At 42.9% G+C, this 16,572-nt stretch overlaps 1 long non-coding RNA gene across 1 annotated transcript; it reads right to left on the bottom strand.

Annotated features, from left to right (window-relative positions):
• Positions 1-13,213: 13,213 nt before the first annotated feature.
• Positions 13,214-14,089, bottom strand: LOC149979553 (uncharacterized). The gene is made up of 2 exons (XR_016484444.1): positions 13,581-14,089; positions 13,214-13,542 (listed from the first exon to the last, which is right to left on the bottom strand). It is a non-coding gene; the product is annotated as an uncharacterized LOC149979553 (long non-coding RNA).
• Between the last annotated feature and the right edge of the window lie 2,483 nt (positions 14,090-16,572).

The following is a 16,572-nucleotide window of genomic DNA, read 5'->3' as shown; positions in this document are numbered from 1 at the left end:
ATTTGGGTCCATACAGTACATAAACTAACCAAGTATCTGTTTTGCATTTACATCCAGCAATGCTAAATTTCTCAAACAAATTATGTAAAGAAAGACCGTTGCCAGTTTACCACCTTTCTCAATTACGTTTTTGTATCATCGCTCCCCAATGGGCTCGGGAGAGCCTAAGGTCGATTCCTGCGTCCTCCAAAAAATGACCCGCCAAACCATGCTCCTTTACCTGGAAGCAAGCTGCACCAATGTGTCAGAGAAAACACTGTTCAACTGACAACCAAAGTGAGCCTGCAGGCGCCTGGCCCACCACAAGGAGTTGCTAGAGTGCAATGAGCCAAGTAAAGCCCCCCCGGCCAAACCCTCCCCTAATCTGGACAATTGTGTGCCGCCCTATGGGACTCCCAGTCAAGGCCAGTTGTGACACAGCCTGGGATCGAACCCAGATCTGTGGTGATGCCTCAAGCACTGTGATGCAGTGCCTTAGACCGCTGTGCCACTCGTGAGGCCCAAATGTTGCCAAATCTGATTGTGCAATAGCAAATTGGGGTTTTATGGCCCAAGCCACTGTGACGAAGAATCATCTATGTCCTTTAGAAATATTCCAGACTATTATGATACTGTTCCCTCTTAAGTAATGTGTCCAAATTAATTTTACGTTAAGGTTTGGATTCAATAGAAACGTCTTGCTCTGCAGCTCACAAAATGATTAATGTGGCGTAAGTATTTCCATGATTTGTCTCATGGGGATATTTGCATTGTTCATTCAAAATGTGGTTATGTCAATTCAACTTTAAAATACATTTCAATTCCATACAGGTGAAATTATTTTACTCCTCTGCCCTCCCATTAATTACAAACATGTTAGTGCTCCCCGATCCTGACTTACATTTCACTACATCTGGTCGGCTTGTCTTTAGGCGACCGCTCCCTCTCTTAAACCGTCCTCGCTGTATTTTCAATGGAGATGGCTCAGCTAAATGTTGGGGCGTAGCCAAGAGATACTTCCCCTAATCGTGTTATTTCCCCTGTGTGACATTCTTTGCTTCCTGACCTGGCTTTCCTCACCGGGGGACGAAGACTGTCCTGCCTCCCAAAATAAAACAGTTCCCACCAGGGATGGGAATCTGTCCTTCATGGATACATGCTATCACTTGGACACATCTGACTGTACTGTAAAGGGACAATGTTTTTACTGAGAAACGGATATGGAAGATGTCTCGGGAAGCAAGGCATCATCGCGAGACAGCCTCACACCCTCTCTGATGTCTCAATGTCAGCTCACGGTTTACAAAGGCTTGGAACAGATCATCTCAAATGCTTGAAGGGACTACTCACAGCTGTAGATGAGGCGCTGTCATAAATGTGACTGATTTAGGGCCAGTGGGATTAGGCGGACGCTCAGGGCAAATAATCTGAGAGCTGAAAATATAGTAGAGAAAGAGCACAATTCATAACACAACCTCTTAGAAGTCCTCTTCAAGCGGTTCTGCTTTATAAGCTAAACTTTTCACCTCAACCTAATCTAACATACTTGTCCCCTGAATGTACGGTCATTGGAACAGACATTACTGGTATTCATAATAATTAGCATTTCTGTATTTTCCTGAAGGGTTCGAACTATGATGATAAGGATGACCGACACAGTACCGTTCAGAATACATGTTGTGACTTAGTATGTGACATTATTGGATATGGCCTGTTATCTACTGTGGAGACTACTACTGGGTTTCACGTTAATTGATCTAAATACCTTTAACCGAACTTGAGTTCGGCTGCATCCAAATCTCTTTAAAGACATGCTATGGAACTTTGGCTACTACTAAGTATTTTTAAAACGTCCCGATTTGGGCTGAATGTGTCAATGTGTAGTTCATACATGCATAATCTATGAGCACAATTACTGTTTAACTTCAATTAGCAACAAAATTCCTAGTTTGAAAGCGACAGTTTTTATGGATGCTGTGCTGTGCCATTGTCCTAAATTTCCCCCCACATGGGCCAGCCCACCTAGCAATTTCAGTTCAACCATTGAGCTTCAGCCCCTCGCCATATGAGTGACAGCTAGCAAGAGGCACATCATGCACACAAATACCGAGAGAGAGAGAGAGAGAGCAATGATGTGGTGCACAAATCTGCACATATGTGACGTAGTACTTAATTTTCGGGGACAACTTTTGGCTCGTGAGTACTACTTTCAGAATTACTGGCTAAAAAGTACCGGAGCATCTCTTTAAGCGTCAGGCCTTGGAGCAAGTGGAAACTTGTCATCCCAAAATGTATGGATTCCTGTATGAAAGCCTGCTCCTAAACTCAAAGCATTATATTGAATGCATGCTATTTATTTTAAGTTCCCAAGAAGCTGACACCACGCCAGACACCACATGGCCACCTCTGTTTTTGTGAGATGGAAACTAGATTGTTGCAAGCCAAGGCTGATATTAATTGGAATATCCTTGTTAACCCTGATTGCCACCACAATGAAAAGGCTTTATACAAGTTGGTAAACAGAAGGATTGTGGGAAATCCTCTAATTGAGTAGAGCTTCAGAATCGCAGAGATGACAGGACAGGTGGGGACAGGCATGGAGCTTCTGCAAACTTAATCCAGCCCCTGGGGAGAGATCAGCCAGGTGTTGAGATAGACCTGCCTCAGGTGCAAAACATTGCCAAGGAACTGAAGAATTTGACACTGCTGTACTAAACACAAGAAATCGGATCAACTTTGGAGGAAATTACAACATTGTTCATTTTAAGAGTGTGCAGATGGAGATAGGACTGAGCTCACTCTTTCTTTAGCAAGTCGTGCACAGTGGCCTTCCTGCAAGATCTGAAGAAACAATGTTCCTTTTTTTGTAGGTCACTACCATTCAACATACTCAGGCACGGCCCATGTGGTTGTACATTTTTTATTTTTATGACAACTTTATTGTCTTCAAATGAGGTTAATGATAATAAATGAGGATGATACATAGTGTATAACACATGTATCAAATGAACACAATCAAGCTTTTTCCCTTTTTTTATTTGACTTTACAAAGGTTACACCGAGAAAGGACTCATTCATTTGGTGTGTGGCTGACCTAGAAAGTAAAAAAGGTACTGGCAAGCACACAAAAGTTTCACTCTGTCTGAGCTCACGGAGTCCAACTCCTGCCTTTGTTGGGTGACATTTCTCACACGTCGCTCCAATGGGTTGCCCTGGAAACGTACTGTTTTCACCGTTTTTGTGAGGCCAAGCTGTCCCTTTGGAGAAATCAGTTCACCTTTTATACTGAACAAAAAAATTGCAACAGTTTCAAAGATTTTACTGAGTTACTGTTCATATAAGGAAATCAGTCAACTGAAATAAATGTGTTAGGCCCTAATCTATGGATGTCACATGACGGGGCAGAGGCACAGCCATGGGTGGGCCTGGGAGAGCATAGGCCTAACCACTTGGGAGCCAGGCCCACCCACTGGGGAGCCAGACCCAGCCAATAGGAATTAGTTTTTCCCCACAAAAAGGCTTTATTACAGACAGAAATACTCCTCAGTTTCACCAACTGTCCGGGTGGCTGGTCTCAGACGATCCCGCAGATGAAGAAGCCGGATGTGGAGGTCCTGGGCTGGCTTGGTTATACGTGGTCTGCGGTTGTGAGGCCGGTTGGACTGTCAAATTCTCTAAAACGACATTTATGTTAGGGAAATTAACATGAAATTCTCTGGCAACAGCTCTGTTGGACATTCCTGCAGTCAGCATGCCAATTACACGAGCCTTACGGTTGAGGGCGGAGCAAATAAAATTCGATTTGATTTGATTTGACGATCCCTCAAAACCTGAGACATCTGTGGCATTGTATTGTTTGACAAAACTGCACATTTTAGAGTGGCCTTTTATTGTCTCCAGCACAAGTTGCAACTGTGTAATGTGTAATGATCATGCTGTTTAATAAGCTTCTTGATATGCCACACCTGTCAGGTGGATGGATCATCTTGGCAAAGGAGAAATGCTCACTAACAGGGATGTAAACAAATTTGTGCACAACATTTGTGAGAAATAACGTTTTTGTGCTTATGAAACATTTCTGGGATCTTTAATTTCCACTCATTTCCAAACATGGGACCAACACTTGCATTTCTATTTTTTTGTTCAGTGTAGTTTGATTCTTCAACCTACTTCTCCCTGTGATGATAGTCAATGCCCTTTATCTCTGACATTGAACATTGGTGCATAAGGTGCGCGTTACCGGAGCAGTGAACATGGCCTCTTTCTTATCTATATTGGAATGTCAGTAGAGATTGCCCAGATACCCATCAAAGGTGCGTGTCTCTGTTAACAGGCTTTTTGAGGTTCTTCTGTGCTGAGTACCCCATCATTTGGTGGTGTTCGACTACACCTTAATTAAATTCAATTTAGAAATGGCTTCGTAAAGTATTCACAACCCTTTACTTTTTCCCCATTTTGTTGTGTTACAAAACGGGATTAAAATGGATTTACTTGTCATTTGTTTTGGTCAACAATCTACACAAAATACTCTGTGATGTCAAAGTGGAAGAAAAACAAATATAAAATCAAAAAACACTCATATCTTGATTAGGTAAGTATATAGCCCCCTGAGTCAATACATGTTAGAATCACCTTTGGCAGAAATTACAGCTGTAAATCTTTCTGGGTAAGTCTCTTAGAGCTTTGCAGGCTGAACCGGGTCTTCCTCTAGGATTTTGCCTATGCTTAGCTCTATTCTCTTTATTTTTTATCATAAAACAACTCCCTTGCTGATGACAAGCATACCCATAACGATGCAGCCACCACCATGCTTGAAAATACGAGGTGGTACACAGTGATGTGTTGTGTTGGATTTGCGCCAAACATAACACTTTGAATTCAGGACATAAAGTTAATTTATTTGCCACATTTTTTGCAGTTTTACTTACTTTTGAAAAAGTCAAGGGGTGTGAATACTTTCTGAAGGCACTGCATAGCTCATTGGGTTAATATTTAATTTAATTTAAACCTCTTAAGGATCGGACCCTTTAAATTATTTTTTTTGCCTAAAACGACATACCCAAATCTAACTACCTGTAGCTCAGGACCTGAAGCAAGGATATACATATTCTTGGTACCATTTGAAAGGAAACACTTAGATCCTTAGATCTACCACATTAGATCTGGTAAAAGATAATACAAAGACAATTTTTTTTTTTTCATCAACTTTGAAATGCAAGAGAAAGGCCACAATGTACTATTGCAGTTTAAGCGCAATGTAGATTTTGGCCACTAGACTGCAGCAATGTATGTGCAAAGTTTTAGACTTATCCAACCATTGTATTACTGTTCAAAATGTTGTATCAAGTCTTCCCAAATGCGCCTAATTGGTTTATTGATACATTTTCAAGTACATAACTGTGCGCTCTCCTCAAACAATAGCATGGTATTAGCTACTGTAAATTGGACAGTGCAGTTAGATTAACAATAATTTAAGCTTTCTGCCCATATCATACATGTCTATGTCCTGGAAAATGTTCTTGTTACTTAAAAGGTCATGCTAATCACATTAGCGCACATTAGCTCAACCGTCATGTGGGGGGGACACCGATCCCGTAGAGGTTTTTAACCTTAATTTAACTAGGCAAGTCAGTTAAGAATAATTCTTATTTACAATGACGGCCTACACCGGTCAAACCTGGACGATAATTGGCCAATTGTGCACCACCCTATGGGACCCCCAATCACGCCCGTTTGTGATACAGCCTGGGTTCAAACCAGGGTGTCTGTAGTGACACCTCAAGCACTGAGATGCGGTGCCTTAGACTGCTGTGCCACTCCGGAGCCCCAATCACCTGGCCAACAGTGAGTGACATGATCACAATGGACAGCGTTGGCAGTTGTGAGGAGCGTCAACATCTGTGACAAGTTAGAGAAGTGTATCCATGGATCCCATGGATAATGTTTCATGTTCCACTGCTTTTCCCATCCATACTATGCCAATGAGGTGATGTATCATGTGTGTACGCCTCTCCTCTCCTCCTCATATCCTGTACTGCACCACAGACAGACTGGCTGGCCGGTGGCAATGGAAGTGGTTAGTCAATGAGGTCCAATATTTTCGACTTCATTTGCGGTATGTACAGTAATGTGATTGACTGGGATAGAATCTGGGTCTGCTGCACACCACAGCAATGAAATAACCTGCTGAGCAAAAGCTTAGGCAAGTCTTCAGGTCTACTCATTACATGAGTGTTTTCCATTGTTCCACCTACAGTAGCATAGTGAGCATAATAAGATTTATAAACATTGGAAGGTATTTTTCTATGAAAATGTTATGAACTTGCATTTGCATCTGGGAAGCCTACATCTGGGAAACCTACTGTAACAGCCACTGTTTGGGATCCATGGATATAGTTCTCTAATTTGTCACAGATGTTGACGCTCCTCACAACTGCCAACGTTGTTCACAGTCACTCACTTTTGGCCAGGTGATTCCCATCATGGCAGGAGGCCAGTGAACTTTCCAAACCTAACCCTGGGAAAATGCATGGAAACTCATGGTAACAGACTCTCAGACATTTCCCAAGAAAGTTATGAGTTCTGTGGTTCCTGTTTTCCATTGAAATTTCAACATGCTGGTATGTTTATGGTAAATGCCCCCATTGAGAGGGTTGTTGGTCAGTGATACAGGCCATTGGTTATTTGTAGTCTGGGTTAGTACTGCAATTCCTTGGCCTCCGTATTGTCACATTTTGCAGAAACACTACGTATAAGTACATTTCAGCTTTGGACCCTGTTGTGCAATCACAAAATATTGTTTACTGAGATGCCACACGATTGCATTGACCCTTTGATGTGAGCATGATCACTTTGTAGTACAGAACATTTATCATTTGTGGGATTCCACTCAAACACAACAGCAGTGTGTTTTTCCATGAAACACTGGATATTATGCCTTGCTTGGGAAAATGGACTGAATCTACACCTGATTTCACGTATGGAAAATCACATGATTTCATGTGAAATTTCCATGTTTTGCACATGTGAAATTGTATTTCTCGTGAAATTCCATTTGAAATCATGAGAAACCTTGTATTTTTTGTACAATTTACATGTGATGATATTTCACAAGGAGTTTCACGTGGATTTTCACATGATCACATAACCGTTCATATGTGAATTAAAATGTTCACGTGAATATTTTTCACATGAGATTTCACAGGTGATGCCCAGCGAACAAAAATTAGCTGTTAGGATACACACACCAACAGTGCTTTTAACATAGTGTTTTCAAGTTACATATTTGTCACTATTATATTGTGTATGTTTATACTGTAATTATTATTCACAATTTTGTACTCACCTGGGATTTGAACTTACAACTTATTGGTTCAAGGTATTCCAATGTTCCTGCCATGCCACCATGTCTGTGTTGATGACTGATTTCACTTGTATTCCTGCACTTTGGACTTAGGTCAAGTAAATAGCTGCTTTGTTAAAAATACACAGAAGAAAAACAATTACATTTATTATAATGATTCAGGAGTAACATTAAAACTGAATAATATGCCCCACCAACATTAGACAACTTTACAGAAAACCCCTCAAATTGCTGAAATAGGTTAATTAAATCTATGATGAGAGAGTAGTCAGATCAACTGATAACAAAAATAGAAGTGCAGATGGCATTATTTTGCTAAGTGCAGAGATGTATTGTAGGTAATGAATGTGTAGAGGAATGCAACAGACTTGGCAGAACAACAGAATGGTCAGCATACATGTTGAGCTGAAATTTACACGTAAAAAAAGAGTCACGTGAGGTCAAATCTAACTAGCACATGTATTTTGTGAAAAGATTTCTTGAAATGTTGCATCCCCATAATGTAACATATATTTCACGTTAACACGTTGCTTTCCCATGTTGTCACATGTTATCACATTCACTTCACATGCGATCACATGTTTTCCCGTGCAAAATGTGTGTTTTTTTCTTTAAGGCTAGACCCAATTCATCACCATCTCTCACTCAGCTCCTCTTAAGAAAAAAACTATCATAAGTGCTTTAAAAATATATGCTCTCCCCCTCAAAGAATGCATGCTACTGATCCTTTTACTCTGGCAAGGGTACATATAGCGAATGACACAGTGGCAACCGATGAGATGATGACTGAGAAATGATCCAATTTTCAATTTTTACTTCAGCCAATTATTCACACTTACTATGGAGTGTGAGTCTTTTGGCCAAGACTGTCATACATGAACACTGCCTGGCTGCTGATATCCCTTCTATCGGATGTTATTATGCACTTTCCGATGTCATTACTCATGTGGAATCTACTTCAGGGTCTTACAAACTATTTAAAGGAGCACTGCCTTTATTCTTTTATAACTCATTGCGGTTTTCATTGTGGAAAACTTCATCATATTCAGTCAGGCTTGAGTGGAGGGCAGACCGTATGCATCAAATATTTGATCTATTTATGAATGTTGATTGGCAACACTGTTGTAAATTTTGTGACTACGCGTTAACTTCAACCAGATTCAATATCCTTCGATGACTAGGATTGTTAACTTTGCTCTTTACCGTTGATGTTTATTGTGGGTCCAAAATGTTTGTTTTTTTACACCCCATTTTGAAGCTCTATCCCAAAGTAGTGTTCTTGATTTCAGATTAATATTTTTTTTTAAAGTGAAAGATTTCTGGGCAGTTTTAGTTTCCCAGTAGTGGTGATCCTCTTCTTGATTTTTTTCTATATACCTTGGACAGCTTCTCCGCTGTAGGGAAACGGTTGAGGTAATGTGAGGCTCATTCACATCTGTCTCGCACTACTCTTGAAATGGATCCCAGATTTCAATGTTAACACTCTGCTATCTTGTTCAAGAGGATTTGCAAAGGTATGATTTATGGCAAACTCAATTAGTTGAACTGTGCTGCGTTCGCTCAGAAAATTAATTAAGAACCATGCTGATTAATGAAGTGACTGGAGAATTAACTCATTAACATTTCATTTCATGCGCAGGGCTGTATTATGAGTAAGACCAGACAAATTATTCTTGCAGACAGCTCATTTTGTGCATCATGATGAATTAGGGAAAGCTTATTGACTTGATTACCTGATAAGGAACCATTTTCCTTTCCTGCATTTTGTTGATTGGAAAAAAGCCTTCCCCAGCTTTATGCCAAAAGGAACGGGAGACTGTCCAGCTAGCACATAACGTTCTGAGAACCATATGTTTCTTAGAGCTTGGTGAGAGCGTGGTTGTCCTATGGTTATTTTGCATACAACCTTCCCACAGAGAGGAAATTCAAAAGCTAATTTGACTCATGCACTAACAAGGCTTTTCAGCATAACCAGTGTGACCACTGCTAGAGTACTGTCGCTTTATTGATCTACTGTACTTCAACAACAGATGTACTCACATTGGATGGGTGATTAGAATTCAAACCTTCTCTCAAACAGCCTAATACAAAACTCTTAGAGTAGGTTTACCCCATTAATGTACTTGGTTTGGTAAACATGTTTTTACATGTAAGACATCATCCCAGTTCACTAATTTCTACATTAAAATCAAATCAAATCAAAAATGGATTGGTCACATACACATGGTTTGCAGATGTTAATGTGAGTGTAGCAAAATGCTCGTGGTTCTAGTTCTGACTGCAGTAATGTCTAACAAGTAAACTAACAATTCCCCAACAACTACCTAATACACACAAATCTAAAGGGGTGAATGAGAATATGTAAATATATGCATATGGATGAGCGATGGCCGAGCGGCATAGGCAAGGGGCAATAGATGGTATAAAATACCGTATATACATATGATATGGGTATTTTAGGATATGTTAACATTATTAAAGTGGCGTTACTTAAAGTGGCTTTGTATAAAGTGACTTGTGAACCATTTATTAAAGTGGCCAGTGATTGGGTCTCAGTGTAGGCAGCAGCCTCTCTGAGTTAGTGATGGCTGTTTAGCAGTCTGATGGCCTTGAAATAGAAGCTGTTTTTCAGTCTCTCAGTCCCAGCTTTGATGCACATGTACTGACCTCGCCTTCTGCATGGTAGCGGTGTGAACAGGCAGTGGCTCGGGTGGTTGTTGTCCTTGATGATCTTTTTGGCCTTTCTGTGACATCGGGTGTTGTAGGTGTCATGGAGGGCAGGTAGTTTGCCCCCGGTGATGCGTTGTGCAGACCGCACCACCCTCTGGAGAGCCTTGCGGTTGAGGGTGGTGCAGTTGCTGTAGGCTAGGTCAAATGTGGGGAGGTTTTCCCGGAAACAGATTAAGCCTAGTCCTGGACGAAAAAGCAAGATCAATGGAAAATCTCCATCCCAAATTATTACTAGTCCAGGACTAGGCCTAATCTGTGTCTGCAAAAACACTCCTTAATAACTTATTCGGGTTCGGTGAGACAGTTGAGCTAACGTAGGCTAATGCAATTAGCATGAGGTTGTAAGTAACAAGAACATTTCCCAGGACATAGTCATATCTGATATTGGCAGAAAGCTTAAATTCTTGTTAATCTAACTGCACTGTCCAATTTACAGTAGCTACTACAGTGAAATAATACCATACTATTGTTTGAGGAGAGTGCACAATTTTGAACATGAAAAGTTATTAATTAACAAATTAGGCACATTTGGGCAGTCTTGATACAACATTTTGAACCGAAATGCAATGGTTCATTGGATCAGTAAAAAACGTTTCACATACACTGACACCATCTAGTGGCCAAAATCCAAATTGCACCTGGGCTGGAAAAATACATTATGGTCTTTCTCTTGCATTTCAAAGATGATGGTACAAAAATAATACAGGAAAACGGTTGGATTTTTCTTTGTATTATCTTTTACCAGATCTATTGTGTTATATTCTACTACATTCCTTTCACATTTCCATAAACTTCAAAGTGGTTCCTTTCAAATGGTACCAAGAATATGCATATCCTTACATCAGTGCCTGAGCTACAGGCAGTTATATTTGGGTATGTCATTTAGGTGAAAATTGAAAAAAAGGGGGCTAATCCTTAATCCCACATTTCACCTAGCCTTATACATATGCCTACTCAGACAAGGTAGTTGACAGCATTTTAACATGTTTTGGTTTATGTTCCTGTTATAAACAATGGAGTAATGCAATCTTATATTTTGGGATATGGTAGGGTAAAACAGTTGTGCTATGACTTTAATACATTCTAGTATTTAAAGGGTCAATCTGTGATTACTTAATACATTTTGTGACTTTTAAATTATTAACACACACCCATTGATTCTCAAAGAATATACATTATTTGAAAAATGCATCATAAGTTTAGTCCAATTGTCATTCCCCATCAGAACCCAAAATATATTCTTGTTCTACTCAATGGAGCCCATTTTGCCATTCCCACTGTCTTATAGCAGCACAGCCGTCCCGTCCTGTACTCCCTGTTCACACACAACTGCATTGCCAGGCACGACTCCAACACCATCATTAAGTTTGCAGACAGCACAACAGCCTGATCGCCGACAACAATGAGACAGCCTATAGGGAGGAGGTCAGAGACCTGGCCGGATGGTTCCAGAATAACAACCTATCCCTCAACGTAACCAAGACTAAGGAGATGATTGTGGACTACAGGAAAATTAGGACCGAGCACGCCCACCATTCTCATCGATGGAGCTGTATTGGAGCAGGTTGAGAGCTTTAAGTTCCTAGGTGTCCCACATCAACAAAAAAATTAGAATGATCCAAACACACCAAGACGGTCGTGAAGATGGCACGACAAAGCCTATTCCCCCTCATGAAACTAAGATTAAGATTTGTCATGGGTCCTGAGATCCTCAAATGGTTCTACAGTTGCAACATCGAGAGCACTGGTTGCATCACTGCCAGGTACAGCAATTGCTCGGCCTCCGACCGCAAGGCACTACAGAGGGTAGTGCGTATGGCCCTGCTGCCTGCCATCCAGGACCTATATACCAGGCTGTGTCAGAGGAAGGCCCTAAAAATTGTCAAAGACCCCAGCCACCCCAGTCATAGACTGTTCTCTCTACTACCGCATGGCAAGTGGTACCAGAGTGCCAAGTCTAGGACAAAAAGGCTTCTCAAAAGTTTTTACCCCTAAGCCATAAGACTCCTGAACAGGTAATCAAATGGCTACCTGGACTATTTGCATTGTGTGCCCCCCCCCTAACCCCTCTTTTACGCTGCTGCTACTCTCTGTTTATCATATATGCATAGTCACTTTAACTATACATTCATGTACATACTACCTCAATTGTCCTGACTAACCAGTGCTCCATCACATTGGCTAACCGGGCTATCTGCATTGTGTCCCGCCACCTGCCACCCACCACCCACCAACCCATCTTTTACGCTACTGCTACTCTCTGTCCATCGTATATGCATAGTCACTTTAACCATATCTACATGTACATACTACCGCAATTAGCCTGACTAACCGGTGTCTGTATGTAGCCTCGCTACTTTTATAGCCTCGCTAGTGTATATAGCCTGTCTTTTTACTGTTGTTTTTATTTATTTACTTACCTATTGTTCACCTAATACATTTTTTACCACTATTGGTTAGAGCCTGTAAGTAAGCATTTCACTGTAAGGTTGTATTTGGCACATGTGACAAATAAACTTTGATTTGATTTGATGGCTGCTGTTTACAAAACTGTTGTGCTGCCACCCTGTAGCACAGCAGTTCCACTTTGCTTTTCCTCTTGTCTCTGCACACTATAACAGGTGACCTTGCCCAGCTTTTTTCATAGTAGAGAACGCTCAAGTTATGTGACATATTTCTTAACATCTGTTTTCAATTCAGTCTAGCAATCATAGGGTGAAGAAACTTCAAAGTGTCACACAGGATAATACGCATTGCAACAAAGGATGGTGCATTTACACCACAGAACCATGACATCAGTGGTTCTAAGCCCACCAACGATGAGATGGGGAAGCTTCCCACTGGTTGAGATGGGGAAGCTTCCCACTGGGCACACCACGTCATTTCAGTGTGGAGAATCGGGTAATAGTTGGTAGATATGCTGAACAATGAGATTCCGTCCTCTTTTAACACACTCAAAAAGACAGCTATAAGTTGGTTGAATTCCAACTGCGTTATCACTATGGTTTCAACCATCTAAAAGCACAAGCAAGTTCCAAATTAAAATCATTATCTGATTTTTGGTTTAGTTGTCACCTAATGTGTTATCACTGCGCTTTCAACCATTTAAAGGCAAAATAAAGTTGAAATGGGAATACAATGTCAGATATTTTGTTTGTTTATACATAAACTTAATGTGTTAACACTGCTTCATCTAATAGCTGTCATGTATTGTCATGTTGTGTCCTGTTCCTGTTCTTTCTCTTCACCCTGTCTCCCTCTGCTGATCGTATTAGGTTACCTTTTCTTCCCCTCTTTCCCCCAGCTGTTCCTTGTCTTCTCTAACTACCTCGTTCACCCCTTTTCCCACCTGTTCCCTTTTTCCCTCTGATTAGGTCTCTATATCTCTCTCTGTTTCTGCTTCTGTCTTTGTCGGATTCTCGTTTGTGTTTCTCATGCCTGAACCAGACTATCGTCGTGTTTGCTGCAACCTTGTCCTGTCCTGTCGGAATCTGCCTGTTCATCTAACCTTGTCCTGTCCTGTCGGAATCTGCCTGTCCATCTGAGCCTACGTGTGTTTCGTCATTAAAGAAACTCTGTTTTGTTAATTCGCTTTTGGGTCCTCATTCACGCACCTGACAGAAGAATCCGACCAAGAATGGACCCAGCGACTTCGGATCCTCTCCACTCAGCCGTCGAGATCCAGGGAGCGATGCTAGGCAGACACGAGCAGGAATTGTCTGCTGCTCGACATGCCGTTGAGACCCTGGCCACCCAAGTCTCCAACCTCACAGAACAGGTTCACCATCTCCGCCTCGATCCACCGGCCACTTCCAGGGCTTTCGAATCTCCGGAGCCCAGAATCAATAACCCGCCGTGTTACTCTGGGGAGCCCACTGAATGCCGCTCGTTCCTCACCCAGTGTGATATTGTGTTTTCTCTCCAGCCCATCACTTACTCCAGGAGCACTGCTCGTATCGCCTACGTCATATCTCTCCTTACTGGACGGGCTCGTGAGTGGGGCACGGCAATCTGGGAGGCAAGGGCTGAGTGTACTAACCAGTATCAGGACTTTAAGGAGGAGATGATACGGGTTTTTGATCGATCTGTTTTTGGGGAGGAGGCTTCCAGGGTCCTGTCTTCCCTATGTCAAGGTAATCGATCCATAACAGACTACTCTATTGAGTTTCGCACTCTTGCTGCCTCCAGTGACTGGAACGAGCCAGCTTTGCTCGCTCGTTTTCTGGAGGGTCTCCGCGCAGAGGTAAAGGATGAGATTCTCTCCCGGGAGGTTCCTTCCAGCGTGGATTCCTTGATTGAACTCGCTATTCGCATAGAGCGACGGGTTGATCTTCGTCACTGAGCTCGTGGAAAGGAGCTCGCGTTCTCCGTTGCCCCCCTCTCCGCATCACTACCATCTTCCTCTGCCGGCTCGGGTGCTGAGCCTATGCAGCTGGGAGGTATCCGCATCTCGACTAAAGAGAGGGAACGGAGAATCACCAACCGCCTCTGTCTCTATTGCGGTTCCGCTGGTCATTTTGTCACTTCATGTCCAGTAAAAGCCAGAGCTCATCAGTAAGCGGAGGGCTACTGGTGAGCGCTACTACTCCTGTCTCTCCTTCAAGATCCTGCACTACCTTGTCGGTCCATCTACGCTGGACCGGTTCGTCAGCTTCCTGCAGTGCCTTGATAGACTCTGGGGCGGAGGGCTGTTTTATGGACGAGACCTGGGCTCGGGAACATGACATTCCTCTCAGACAGTTAAGGGAGCCCACGGCCTTGTTCGCCTTGGATGGTAGTCCTCTCCCCAGGATTCAGCGTGAGACGCTACCTTTAACCCTCACTGTCTCTGGTAATCATAGCGAAACCATTTCTTTTTTAATTTTTCGTTCACCTTTTACACCTGTTGTTTTGGGCCATCCCTGGCTAGTTTGTCATAATCCTTCTATTAATTGGTCTAGTAATTCTATCCTCTCCTGGAACGTCTCTTGTCATGTGAAATGTTTAATGTCTGCTATCCCTCCTGTTTCCTCTGTCTCTTCTTCACAGGAGGAGCCTGGTGATTTGACAGGGGTGCCGGAGGAATATCACGATCTGCGCACGGTGTTCAGTCGGTCCAGGGCCACCTCTCTTCCTCCACACCGGTCGTATGATTGTAGTGTTGATCTCCTTCCGGGAACCACTCCCCCCCGGGGTAGACTATACTCTCTGTCGGCTCCCGAACGTAAGGCTCTCGAAGATTATTTGTCTGTAGCTCTTGACGCCGGTACCATAGTCCCCTCCTTCTCTCCCGCCGGAGCGGGGTTTTTTTTTGTCAAGAAGAAGGACGGGTCTCTGCGCCCCTGCATAGATTATCGAGGGCTGAATGACATAACAGTGAAGAATCGTTATCCGCTTCCTCTTATGTCTTCAGCCTTCGAGATCCTGCAGGGAGCCAGGTTTTTCACTAAGTTGGACCTTCGTAACGCTTACCATCTCGTGCGCATCAGGGAGGGGGACGAGTGGAAGACGGCATTTAACACTCCGTTAGTGCACTTTGAATACCGTGTTCTTCCTTTCGGCCTCGCTAACGCTCCAGCTGTCTTTCAGGCATTAGTCAATGACGTCCTGAGAGACATGCTGAACATCTTTGTTTTCGTTTACCTTGACGATATCCTGATTTTTTTCACCGTCACTCCAGATTCATGTTCAGCACGTTCGACGTGTCCTCCAGCGCCTTTTAGAGAATTGTCTTTTTGTGAAGGCTGAGAAGTGCACGTTTCATGCCTCCTCCGTCACATTTCTCTTTTCTGTTATTTCCGCTGAAGGCATTAAGATGGATCCCGCTAAGGTCCAAGCTGTCATTGATTGGCCCGTCCCTAAGTCACGCGTCGAGCTGCAGCGCTTTCTCGGCTTCACAAACTTCTATCGTCGTTTCATCTGTAATTTCGGTCAGGTGGCAGCTCCTCTCACAGCCCTTACTTCTGTCAAGACGTGCTTTAAGTGGTCCGTTTCCGCCCAGGGAGCTTTTGATCTCCTCAAGAATCGTTTTACATCCGCACCTATCCTTGTTACACCTGACGTCTCTAGACAGTTCGTTGTCGAGGTTGACGCGTCAGAGGTGGGCGTGGGAGCCATTCTTTCTCAGCGCTCCCTCTCTGACGACAAGGTCCACCCTTGCGCGTATTTTTCTCATCGCCTGTCGCGAATGGCGACAGTGGTTGGAGGGGGCGACCGTTCCTTTTGTCGTTTGGACTGACCATAGGAACCTTGAGTACATCCGTTCTGCCAAACGACTTAATGCGCGTCAGGCTCGTTGGGCGCTGTTTTTCGCTCGTTTCGAGTTCGTGATTTCTTATCGTCCGGGCTCTAAGAACACCAAGCCTGATGCTTTATCTCGTCTCTTCAGTTCTTCAGTAGCCTCCACTGACCCCGAGGGGATTCTCCCTGAGGGGCGTGTTGTCGGGTTGACTGTCTGGGGAATTGAGAGGCAGGTAAAGCAAGCACTCACTCACACTCCGTCGCCGCGCGCTTGTCCTAGG

This window comes from Oncorhynchus mykiss, chromosome 11, assembly GCF_057628025.1.
Source record: "Oncorhynchus mykiss isolate SJ-2025 chromosome 11, ASM5762802v1, whole genome shotgun sequence".
NCBI lineage: Eukaryota > Metazoa > Chordata > Actinopteri > Salmoniformes > Salmonidae > Oncorhynchus > Oncorhynchus mykiss.
This window is presented reverse-complemented; position numbering and strand designations above follow the sequence as displayed.